This window comes from Lethenteron reissneri, chromosome 30 (assembly GCF_015708825.2).
Source record: "Lethenteron reissneri isolate LAM-NWPU_2019-01 chromosome 30, ASM1570882v1, whole genome shotgun sequence".
NCBI lineage: Eukaryota > Metazoa > Chordata > Hyperoartia > Petromyzontiformes > Petromyzontidae > Lethenteron > Lethenteron reissneri.
The window spans coordinates 11,618,807-11,631,614 of record NC_083808.1 but is presented as its reverse complement, the minus strand read 5'-3'; the positions used below and the strand labels follow the sequence as shown (position 1 = coordinate 11,631,614).

Genomic DNA, 12,808 nt, shown 5'->3' with positions numbered 1-12,808 from the left:
TCGCTCCTCCGCCCTCCGTTGTTGTTGGAGGGCGATTGCCTCCAACTGGCCAGTAGCGTCCTTCAGGAGCCTCCTCCACAGTGGCCGATCTTGACATGGCTGGTACCAGTCATCGGCAAGTCCACTCAGCTCCACATTCTCCTGTACCACATCACTCCATCTCTTCTCCAGCCCCTTGGATCCGGCCGAACAAAAGATGTCTAGGCATGCGGTGTCTGGCCATGCGGGCTACATGACTCAGGCAACGCAGCCTTGCCTGGCGGAGGTCACCGATGGGACTTTGTCCAAATCTTTCAAGGATTTGTGAGCTCCTCACACAATGCAGCCTGGTTAAATCCAAGATGGATCATAGGCAGGCCATCGTAAATGTTTCTAACCGGCGAAGATGTTCCATTAGGGGGGTCCAAGTTTCGCAAGCGTAGAGAAGGGAGGGAATGACCGTGGCCGAGAAGACCTGAAGCTTCGTGCGGAGTGATAGACCAGGTAGCTTCCACACAGCGTTACGCAGCCAATGAAAAGATAATGTGGCTCGACTGATTCGGAGTGAGACCTCTGCTGTTAAACCGGAGCCGGTCATTAGTACACTGGCAAGGTATGGGAAACTCTCCACTGTCTCCACAACTGCCCCGTCACCAATTGGGAGTTGTGGGGGTGGAGTGTCCGATGGTAGAAAATAGTCAGGCAGGTGCTTAGTTTTGGTGGGGCTGATGGTAAGGCCCCACCTCTTGGTAGCAAGCTCCAGGTTCAGCAGCAGCACCTCAAACTCCTCCTCCGAGTGAGCAGCAATTAGCAGATCATCGGCATACATAACGTGGTTGAGCAATAGGGAGCCATCCCTTGACCGCACCCGGGCATCGATCAGCCTCCCATTGTATCTGTAGCAGATGGAAATTGTTCGGGTACAGCCATTGAAGGCTTCAGGAACTACGTGGTCCAAATATATGTAAAATAATGTGGGAGCCAGAGGACATCCCTGTTGCACCCCAAGGTGTACAGGGAATGGCTCTGACTCACGGCCATGTAGTTTGACGCGGGGCCGCTCCCCATCATGAAGGTCATTAAGGATGGTGAGCAGTGGGTGAGGGACTCGGAAAGCACGAAGAACAACCCAGAGGCCAGGCCTACTGATGGTATCATAGGCCATGAGCAGGTCAATAAAGCTCACGCATGTGTAAAGTAGTCACTTGGCGGGAGACGACTTTGACGGGTAGCACACCTTTTTATTAACACCAAACTGTTACACGGGTGGCAACTGCCACATAACCCACGAGGTTCCCCTGAGCTATACCCACACGGGCTCTCACGCCCCGTAGCTTCTTGGAACACACCCGGCTGGGTTATTAGTCTCGACTCTGAGTCCCACAACCTGGTTCCACACGGACACCAGGCCCCGGGTCCCACAGCCTCTGAGCCGCACAGGGTCCCGGCCCTTACAAGGACAGCGGGGCTAGGGGTCTCAGGGCCCTATCTCTTCAACTCCGTCTTCGATCTTCAGCTGGTAATAACTCCCCGAGTGCTCTCGCGCGTCCCCCTTTATAGTCCTCCATGCGGACGTCGCTGAGAGCACCCACCCAAGTTGACCAATCACCCAGCGCTCTCTCTACGATCCTCTTTTCCATATCGTGTCTGCGTGCACAACCACGCACCCAGCGCCGCCCCGTGATCCATCACTGTCAGTGTGCGTCAACACGCCCCACACTCGATGTAGCCACGCCCGGCGCGCGCACACCCACGCCCCCACCTTGTCGGCGCGCACCGCCACTACATCACCCCCTACCACATAGCTCGCAGCCGACCCGGCTGCTAAAATTTTTTTTTATTTCCCCCCCCAATTAGTGTGTGCCCCGTAACATCAACAACAATTACAACAACACAATAAGAACTCCGCCCACCATAAGCAGAGCATATCACCGCAACAACAGAACAATATATACAAGCGGCGAGAGACAACAATAAACGTATATACAAAAATGACTCGTACAGCGTCCCTTCATTTTCCGATCACCCCTTAAACGGGGCAATGTACTGGGCAGAAGGGGAACGTGGCGCCGAGCCGCAATCTCGGCCCCCCCCCCCCCCCCTTTCAGGAAAAGTGGTTAGTCTTAGCACGTGTCCGTCTGGCCGGTCCGTCATACGGAGCCAGACGCGGTTGATCGTCCGGTGGCGCCGGCAGTCCAGGGAGGCACGGGGCAGGTATTGTAGATCCGTGCGTGCCTCGGGATTCCGGCTCTCGGTGGTCAGCCGCCGTCAGGTCCGCGACACCTGGGAGTAGGTCAGGCGGAAACACGTGAGGATCAGACTGCGACACCTGCCACCCCGAGCCGACGGCCCCATCACACGCTCGGTCGTTACGGCACGCAGGGAGGTCATGGGTTTCCGCGAAAGGTTTCAGCCGGGAGGGGTGTACGTACCAACGGCGTTTTCCCCATTTAATCTGGATACACTGGGGTCGCGCAACACGCACGATTTCCACCGGTCCCCTCCATGGTCTCAACAACTTAGGGGACGTGGCCAACGATGCATGTGGACAATGCAGCCAGGCCTTATCGCCTGTTTTCCAATCGTGCGTATGCACCTTCCGTTCATGCAACCTTTCGTTAGCGACCTGGCGCGACCTTGAATTTAACCTTGCAGCCTCTCGCGCTTCCGCCAGCTTGGCGATATTAAATTTAATGTGGTCGGCCAATTTGGATTTCGCACGTGGCTGGGAAATCCCCAGTTGGACATCCATAGGCGGATCAGCCTCCCGCCCATACATGAGAAAAAATGGGGAAAACCCCGTTGCCGCATGGGGGGCCATACGATAGGCCGCGAGTACCCCGGGTACCTGTAAGTCCCAATCAACCTGATCATTGCAGACCTGTTGGCACAGCATAGAAGTGATCGTTCTGTTCAGACGTTCAACCATTCCATCAGTCTGCGGGTGGTACGGGGAGGTACGCACTTTTTTTGTACCCAACAGGTCACACACCTCGCGCAACAAAACGCTCGAAAAATTCTTTCCTTGGTCCGTCAGCAAGCGTTCTGGGGCGCCTTTGTCCAAAACGTAGCCCTGGACAAAGGCGTTCGCCACCGCCGCAGCTGACTGGTTGGCGAGTGGCCACGCCATAGGCCATCGGGTGAAGTACTCTACGCCGACCAGCAGGTATTTGTTACCCCTAGGTGTAGCGGGAAAGGGCCCCAAAATGTCGAGCGCAACCAACTCGTTCGTGCGCGAAACCTGAATGGATTGTAGCGGTGGGTTAGCCGCAATCTGTGGCGGTTTCCTTCGAGCGCACCCCACACATCCCTTGAGGATGTTCTCCACGTCGCTCCCCATACCCGGCCAATAATAGTCCCGTTGGAGTAGGGCAAGCGTTTTGTGAAATCCCAAATGCATGAGGCGTTCGTGAGCAGCCAGAACGACCCTACCCCGCAAAGCAGATGGCACAACGAGCGTATGGCGCCGGGACATATTGTCCCACTTCATCAGGAGGCCTTGTCTGACCACCCACGAACTGACCCGCATCCCCCCCCCCTCGGGAGCCTCCGCCTTCCGCCGTAGCATGAGTAGGGAGCTGTCGGCCATTTGGAGACGGCCCCACTCGATAAGAGGTAACGCGAGCAGCGAGTCCCCGCCCGTGGGAGCGGCGGTCAAAACAAGCTCTGGAGCATCAGTGGCGGCGAGCAAAACTCCCGCGCGAGCGGCGACAGGGGGTTTACACCGCGCCGATCCCAGAAGACACGCGCATTCCGAGCGAGGCGGCAACCGCGACAAGGCATCCGCATTCGAGTGCCGCAATCCCTTTCGGTAAATCGTCGTGAACTGGTAGTCTTGTAGGACCTCCAGCCATCGGGACAATTGGCCGGAGGGTTGCGCCACCCGCATTGCGTATTGGAGAGCCGCGTGGTCCGTACGAACAGTAAAATGACGTCCGTAGAGATACGGTCTGAATTGCTGTATAAAGAAAACGATCGCAAGCAATTCACGACGAGTCACACAGTAGCGTTGTTCCGCAGGTGACAGAACTCTACTACCGTAGGCGACCACCCGTTCGACCCCCCCGACCACCTGTGAGAGCACTCCCCCGATACCCGTGTTACTGGCATCCGTGTCAAGCAGAAACGGTTGCGTGAAATCGGGGTAACACAAGGGGGGAGCTCGCACCAAGGCGTCCCGAAGGGAGCAGAACGCGGCCTCCTCATCTGGGCCCCAGTGAAACCTTACCCCTTTAGCCGTCAAAGCGTGTAGGGGCCTGGCAATGGTGGCAAAATGTTCGACAAACCGGCGGTAGTAGGAGGCGAATCCTATGAAGCTGCGGACTTCCGTGACTGAGGTTGGCGTTGGCCATGAGCTGACACAGTGCGTTTTAGCAGGGTCCGTGGATATCCCTGAACGGCCAACAATGTGGCCCAAGTACCGGACCGATTCCCGGAGCAGGTGACATTTCGCGGGTTTAAATTTTAATTTAGCGGAACACATCCTGAGGAACACCCCTCTCAACTGCTGGAGGTGCTCCTCGAAAGTCCGGCTGAAAATGATGATATCATCGAGATAGATCAAACAGGTGTCCCATTGGAGTCCTGACAAAACCAATTCCATGAGCCTCTGGAACGTGGCGGGAGCGGAATGTAAGCCCATGGGCAATCGATTGAATTCAAATAGGCCTCCTGGTGTCCGGAAAGCAGTCTTAGGTTTTGATTCCTCATCGAGGGGCAATTGCCAAAATCCTGAAAGCAGGTCAAGCGTCGAAAAATACTGTGCTCCCGCCAGGGCATCCAGCGACTCATCCATCCTAGGTAGTGGATACGCGTCGGCCATAGAGATTTTATTTAGGCGGCGAAAATCCACACAAAACCGCAAGGAGCCGTCCTGTTTCTTAACAAGGACAATGGGAGCCCCCCACGGACTGGAAGAGGGCGAAATGATGTCGGCAGCCAGCATGTCGTTAACAGCCGATCTCACATGTTCCTTCTCGGCCGGGCTAAGCCGGAAGGGATTTTGCCGAATAGGGGCCGCATCACCGGTCGCTATGTGGTGGCGCAACAAATCCGTGCAGCCAATATCGTACTTATGTCTGCTAAAGATGTCGGCGAATTCGAGTAGCAGGCCCCTCAACGCTCCCAACTGCACACTAGACAAGTCACTAGACCCAGCACACAACGAGTCGAGCCATTCTGTCCCCTCATCCGATGGAGGGTGTGTATCGAGGCTGGAGTCGGCATGCGCAACGAGCCCTCCGTCGACGGGCAGCGGCGCCGCTTGAGCCAGCACCGTGCCCTGAGTAATTACAGCCGTCCGCGGCCCCGTATTCAGAACCATCACGAACGGATCTCTGTCCGCCCGCACCATGGTCTGAGCTACTGCTAAGTCGAGGCCCCCAACTGCTCTGTTAGATGGCCCCAACAGGACTCCCTGGTCCCCCCCGTCGATCCCCAGGGGTTTTCGCAACCGCAGGGGTACCAACATTTGCGATCCCGGGGGCACCCGCACAGTCTGAGTTGCCAGCGCCTGAACCGTTGCACAAACCGTGCGTATTTTGGTAGGACTCGTTAAAAATGCAACCCGCCGACCCGACGGAAGTTCAATGCAGGCTTGATCAATGAGAATTTTAATGGGCATTTTAGCCAAAAAGTCCGTGCCCAGTAAACAAGGAACCGCCAGAGACGATGACACAAAAATGGGACCCGCAAATTTGATATCACCAATACAAATAGTGGCCCGAATCTGTCCGATTATTCCCAAGGATCCTCCGTTCGCCGCGTAAAACGGTACGTCCACCGGGAGAAGGGGTCGGCATTGGACGGGAAGGATGTTATAAATAAGGTCCGAAATGATGGTGGCCGACGCACCCGTGTCCACCAGCACCCGGACCTCGACCCCGTCAATAAACCCCGTTACTACGGACGACCCGGCCGACGCAGCCACTATCCTGTGGGCCAACTCTGACCATTCGACTGCCCCCGGCCCGTGTACGAACCCCCCTCGCCGAACCGAATCCCCGGTACCCATACGCGGTCCCCCCACCGCGAAGCGGCGACCCGTGTGTGCCGTGTATGTGGACCGAGCGTGTGGGGTGCCGCGACTTGCCGGGGTTTGCTGGGACGACTTGGGGCCTTGGTCGTCGTCCGGACGTGGTCCCGAGGCGCGCTGACGCGGAGCCCGGCACCCGGACGCGACGTGACCCCGGAGGCCGCAGTTGTAACACAAGACCATGGCTGTCGTAGGTTTCGGTTGCTCCAGCTTGCGGGATCGTACGGGCGAACGACCCCCCGATCTCCACTCCCCCGGTCTTGAGACGGTGAAGGCCTCCTCCCGAACCGTCGCAGTCTGAGGCTCGGCGCCCATCGCGGCTGGTGTCGCGATCCCCGCCGATGCACAGATCACCGGCCGCTTTCGCTTGAGGACCTCGTGTGCGTGAATACTTGTCGCCACCCCCAAGGAGCAGATGTCCATCTCGTCGGCCGTATTTATGGGCACTCCCAGCCCGTGTGCCAACGCCAGCAGCTGCTCCGTCACCATGGCGTCCTTCCCCTCCTTGTCCATGCGTGGAAAGGCGGCGTCCGCCAGGGCGAGCAGCGATGTGCGATAGGCGAGTGTAGTTTCTCCATCAACCTTACGTCGTTCGTAAAATTGGTGGCGACAGGTCGAGGGCGGTCCGAACACCTTAGCCATGAGATGTAGCGCGGCCTGGAGCGTAGAGCGGGACGACCTTGGGGCGGATGTGAAGGCCGCAAGTGCGTCGTCGTCGAGCATCGCCGGCAGTGCGCGTAGGGCAGTGGTGTCGGACCACCCCGACATCTCCTGATGCGCGAGGAACCTTCGTTGGAAGGCCCCCCAGTCGCCCCCGTCGGCCTTGAACGCCGTGAGCGCGGGCAGTCTCTGTTGGAGGACCTGGTCGTCGTCGCCCGATGAATGCTTTTCCCGCGCACCGCTGTAGTCAATGAAAATGTCGGCTCCGTCGGCAGGCGCATGGTGGAGAGTCTCGTCGCGCGCCAATGACGCGGGCTGTGTGGAGTGGATGTCCCCGAACACGTGGTGTCCACGCTTCCCGCCAATTGCAGGTGGACCCTCGAAAATGGCGCCAATTTCAAAACGTTTGGCGCGAAGCGCGTTCTGGCGGGATCCTGGCGGCCGCACTCCCTCCTCCACCCTTGTAGTCGCCGTCCCGGCTCCTGAAGCCGTGATTTCGGACAAAATCGAAGCGGCGGCGAGCAACAACTCCGCCAGGCGGGAGTGTGCTTCCTGAAGGCCGGTGTTTGAGGCGAGCGGAGCGTCGTCCATCGCCGCGCGGTGCTGCATCGGTGGCGTCTCATCTTCCTCGCCTCCCGATGCTTGTGGCTCCGGTACGTCGTCGTCTCCCCGATCTCGGTCGTGGGTTCGGGTAGTCTTCCTGGTATCCATCGTTTGTGAAGACAGGTTTACTTCTGACGCCAGTTGTAAAGTAGTCACTGGGCGGGAGACGACTTTGACGGGTAGCACACCTTTTTATTAACACCAAACTGTTACACGGGTGGCAACTGCCACATAACCCACGAGGTTCCCCTGAGCTATACCCACACGGGCTCTCACGCCCCGTAGCTTCTTGGAACACACCCGGCTGGGTTATTAGTCTCGACTCTGAGTCCCACAACCTGGTTCCACACGGACCCCAGGCCCCGGGTCCCACAGCCTCGCCTCTGAGCCGCACAGGGTCCCGGCCCTTACAAGGACAGCGGGGCTAGGGGTCTCAGGGCCCTATCTCTTCAACTCCGTCTTCGATCTTCAGCTGGTAATAACTCCCCGAGTGCTCTCGCGCGTCCCCCTTTATAGTCCTCCATGCGGACGTCGCTGAGAGCACCCACCCAAGTTGACCAATCACCCAGCGCTCTCTCTACGATCCTCTTTCCCATATCGTGTCTGCGTGCACAACCACGCACCCAGCGCCGCCCCGTGATCCATCACTGTCAGTGTGCGTCAACACGCCCCACACTCGATGTAGCCACGCCCGGCGCGCGCACACCCACGCCCCCACCTTGTCGGCGCGCACCGCCACTACACATGGACTAAGACGCATACATGGGCCTACAGACACGCAAAGAAATGGACTTACACTGACTAACATGGAGGCATGCACACACAGCAACTAACACACACGCACATGGACTCAGACACACACACACATATGGACTGACACACACATAGACATCCACTTGAGATACACACACATGGAGTTACACACATATGGACGTACACACATACAGCGACTCACACACATACATACATAGAGTGACACACACATTGGCGTACACACACATATAGACTGTCACACAGACATCCACTTGAGATATACACAGATGGAGTTACACACACATATATAGACGTACACACATACAGCGACTCACACACAGACATACGTGGACTCACACACACATTGACGTAAACACACATATGTACTTACTCACACACATATGGACTAAGACACACACACACACATTGACTTAGACACACATAGATAGACTGACACACACACAGCCCTACACACATACACATGTGACACACAGACATCTACTTGAGATACACAGACATGGATGAACACACACATATGGACTCACACAAACACATTGGCTTACACACACACATCGAGTGACACACACATGTATAGACTTACATACACATGTGGACTAACACACACATGTGGACTAACACACACACATATGGACTGACACACACATAGACATCCACTTGAGATACACACACATGGAGTTACACACATATGGACGTACACACATACAGCGACTCACACACATACATACATAGAGTGACACACACATTGGCGTACACACACATATAGACTGTCACACAGACATCCACTTGAGATATACACAGATGGAGTTACACACACATATATAGACGTACACACATACAGCGACTCACACACAGACATACGTGGACTCACACACACATTGACGTAAACACACATATGTACTTACTCACACACATATGGACTAAGACACACACACACATTGACTTAAACACACATAGATAGACTGACACACACACAGCCCTACACACATACACATGTGACACACAGACATCTACTTGAGATACACAGACATGGATGAACACACACATATGGACTCACACAAACACATTGGCTTACACACACACATCGAGTGACACACACATGTATAGACTTACATACACATGTGGACTAACACACACATGTGGACTAACACACACACATATGGACTGACACACACATGTGGACTAACACACACACGTGGACTAACACACACATATGGACTGACACACACATACACATGGACGTACATGGCAACATCACAGACTGGCAGACCGTAGCAGCGTCATAAAAGCGCAGCAAAAAAAGGGAAAATTTAGCAACTTAAAAATAAAGAGTTTTGTGCACACAAACATAATTATTGTAATGTTTGTCAACTAATGTGTTTAATAATAGAAAACATTGGACTTGATTTGTTAGTGCAAGAAGCTTGAAAATGTGTACTTACCATAGGCGTGTTGAGGCCTTGTGCCATGCATAGCCGCCCTCCTGGCCTACATTGGCGAGGCGGCGGAGTTGGCACATTGCCAGGCTAGGGGCTGGGCCGCTACCCCCCCCCCCCCCCAGCATCCCACGCCCGTGCAAGAATAATGGTATGTAAGCAGTGAAATATTATTAGCTAGGGAGTCTTCTGTAGTATAAACTGGACACATCGTGTTGGGGGGGGGGGGGCGAAGAGGACATTACACTGTGAAGAAATATCCGCAGCGTGATGTGTGTATGTATTGGCTGTTAAACGCGTAAAAGGAAATGTCCCCCTTGGCAGGGTCCGCCCCCCCCACGCAATGGGCGTCAGTTGGTACGGTCGATGTAAGTAAATATTAATAATAGAAACGGCACAAATGTGTTAATTAAACAACTTTAAAGTTTAGGGATGGGAAAATGAAATAGCCTATTCCCACCGCAGGGCTTAGGGCGTGCCGCCTGTCATTTTTTTTTCTACATATAGCCCACCGTCCAAGAGCCAAATCCCCCGCAAGCGCGAACGCGCGGAGACTTTTATATATAAGAAAAAAAAGAAGAAAAGAAGACAAAGACAATTGCTTAAGTTATGAAATTAAATATATTCACGAAATCTTTAGGACAATATTATTTCTACTGGCCTGCCGCTGTGTGTTAGACAAGCTTGTATGGAGCCTACAACTGAATAATCCTTTCACGGTTAATAACACTGAAGTAGGAATCAATGCCTTGCTTCTAGCTATTGATCGGTGAACTTATTTTCACTGATGACTTTGCCAATCACCGTTAAACTTGGTGTAAACAATCAAACCGCTCTCACATATACCGAAGCACAATTAGTCTTCCCTGAACGTGGTTTTAAGTCTCAAGAGAGATCTTGCCACCATCAAAGAGTTGCAAGACCATCGCAATCATCTTACTTATTTATAACCATTGAGACGGATGCATTGAAGAGGAAAACACTGAGCTGGTCATGGGGGTGCAGAATTTATGCAAAATTAAAAAAACAAAAGTGCATGATGGACTTACCTGTTGACGTAGAACTGAAATGTTATGAATTACTTAACGAGTGGAACAATATACTTCGTGCAATGGCAAGGGGCAGAGCAACTGTAAAATAAATCTGCAGCAGTGAAAATTAAATTTGGGTAAAATATAGTTCGAGTGGATGATATAGTCGTCTTCATCACCGTTAAACTACATTTTAAATTGCGTATGAAAACAAACATGCAACTGAAGCTACGTGCAAATTCCAGCCATTCTCACTCCACCAGTGGTTGAAGGTCATTCCACACGATGTCACTCACAGAGGTTTCAGACCATACTTCACCATGCTGGTCAATGCGGGTCGGTGAAATGGGGGAGGGCAGGAAGGATTCCGATATCGCTCGTCACTGATATCAGCTGTGGCCCGGAATCAAACGAGGCACCCAAATCACTATGTCAACAATCCCCAAGAACTGAATATTTCGATAGTTTTCAGGTCAAATACATATCGACCTGTAGTGTGTGACGACACATTTTTGTTTTTACATATTTCCCTCCACATTTAGAAAGATGTGTTTAGAGTATCTGACTGCTATAAATTTCCACGTGATAAGCCACATTGTCGAATGATAATTTGTGGCCAGGTCACTTCCAAAAAAAGAGCTACAGTAAAACCTTGGATTGCGAGTAACTTGGTCTGCGAGTGTTTTGCAAGACGAGCAAAATTTTTAAATAATTATTAATTTGATAAACGAGCGAGGTCTTGCAATACGAGTAGTACGTATATGCTTTGTCTGCCGAGCGTCACGTGATTACAACTGATATACGAGTTTTTTGATATACGAATGCTTTGGATTACAAGCAAGTTTCCAGAACGAATTATGCTCGCAATCCAAGGTTTTATGTATATATCTCAGTGGTTCTTATCTGCTAAAAATATATATAAACATATATTTTCGAAAACATTTCCAAGAGGAGGATCACCGTGGATGTGAAGCGATGAGATCTGTCCGTGGGAGTCCCGGGTTTATTTGATCGTCGCAGTGCTGGAATGTGGGGGAGGCTCTCAATCCAGCAGTGCATCGACAATGGCTCATGATGATACGTTGTTTGCACTGTGGTGGCTTAACGAAACTACCCCCCGCAGTCATTCGAGGTGTTACATTTACCACAAAGAACAAAAAAATAGATCAATCCTTGAATTGAATAGCAACGTCAAATTGTGGCAGTTCATCATATCACGAGGGGCAGGGCATCATTGCATGCCTGAAAGCTATTTTTTTCATTGTCGTTGTTTTTAAACAATATCTAATTTCAATACTTTTTTCATCCGTCAGTCACATTGTTGGCAGTTGCTTGCAAAATACGCTAAATATACCTCCTGCATTGCACGCATATTTCATCATAATATACAACCCATGGGGATAATTTACATTATAAATTAACTTTGTGGAATTCATTCTTGACAGCAGAGAGGTCTTAGTGATCTGCAGTGAGATTTATGCAGAGTAACTGGGATAAATGTCCATTTTATTTATTGAATAGCAACCCGGGACCATTAAGTTCTAGTGCATAAGCATAACCTTGTTTATTGTTGAATATTGAAACGTCAACCACAACATCATACATACCACTTCAGTTCTGCTTGGGTATCTTCTGATTTCTAAACCCCAAAAATGTCTCTGCTCAAACAAGCATTAGATATCGCTCATTTCTATTGGTGGTCCTGAGCAAGTGAAGGCAATTCCACATTCTTATGGCAGTGACCAGTCTACCCAGAGGACAACTGCCATTGACCTCCCATTAAGAGGGACTATTTTGTATTCATCATCCATCGCTTGATGGGCTCAATCATTCTCTTATGGGGAATTTGATTGTAAGACAAGCACTGATGGGGTACCAACCAGTTAATCCCTTTAAAATGTAGCAACCTAATGTTCTCTTGAAAACCTCAACACCTTCATCAAGAACACTGCCACAAAAGGAAACCTATATATTTGTAATCAGTAACATTTTGGGCAATAAGCCTACTTCATGCCAAAGAAGAAGGGCCAATCTCATCTGCTTTTGTGCAACACTGCCAATGCACTATCACAAGTAAAATGTTTTATATTCTTCTCGGTGGCCTCCATCTCATTGCAGGCCTGGACCAGTCATACATTTTTTCCTAGACTTTTTTCTTCTTCCAGTAACTGCACGGCTCTAGTATTAACTCGATATTCTTATTCTTAGGTTTTTTCGGTAAAGTCACGTAGGTAAAAAATTTAAATTAATAAAGTAAAATAAAAATAAAATAAAAATCACGACGTTTCAGAGGC

The 12,808-nt window shown here is 51.8% G+C and overlaps 1 protein-coding gene across 1 annotated transcript in view; it reads left to right on the top strand.

Moving 5' to 3' along the window:
- LOC133349529 (dynein axonemal heavy chain 3-like) overlaps positions 1–12,808 on the top strand; it is a 622,240-nt gene that overhangs the window by 512,805 nt on the left and 96,627 nt on the right.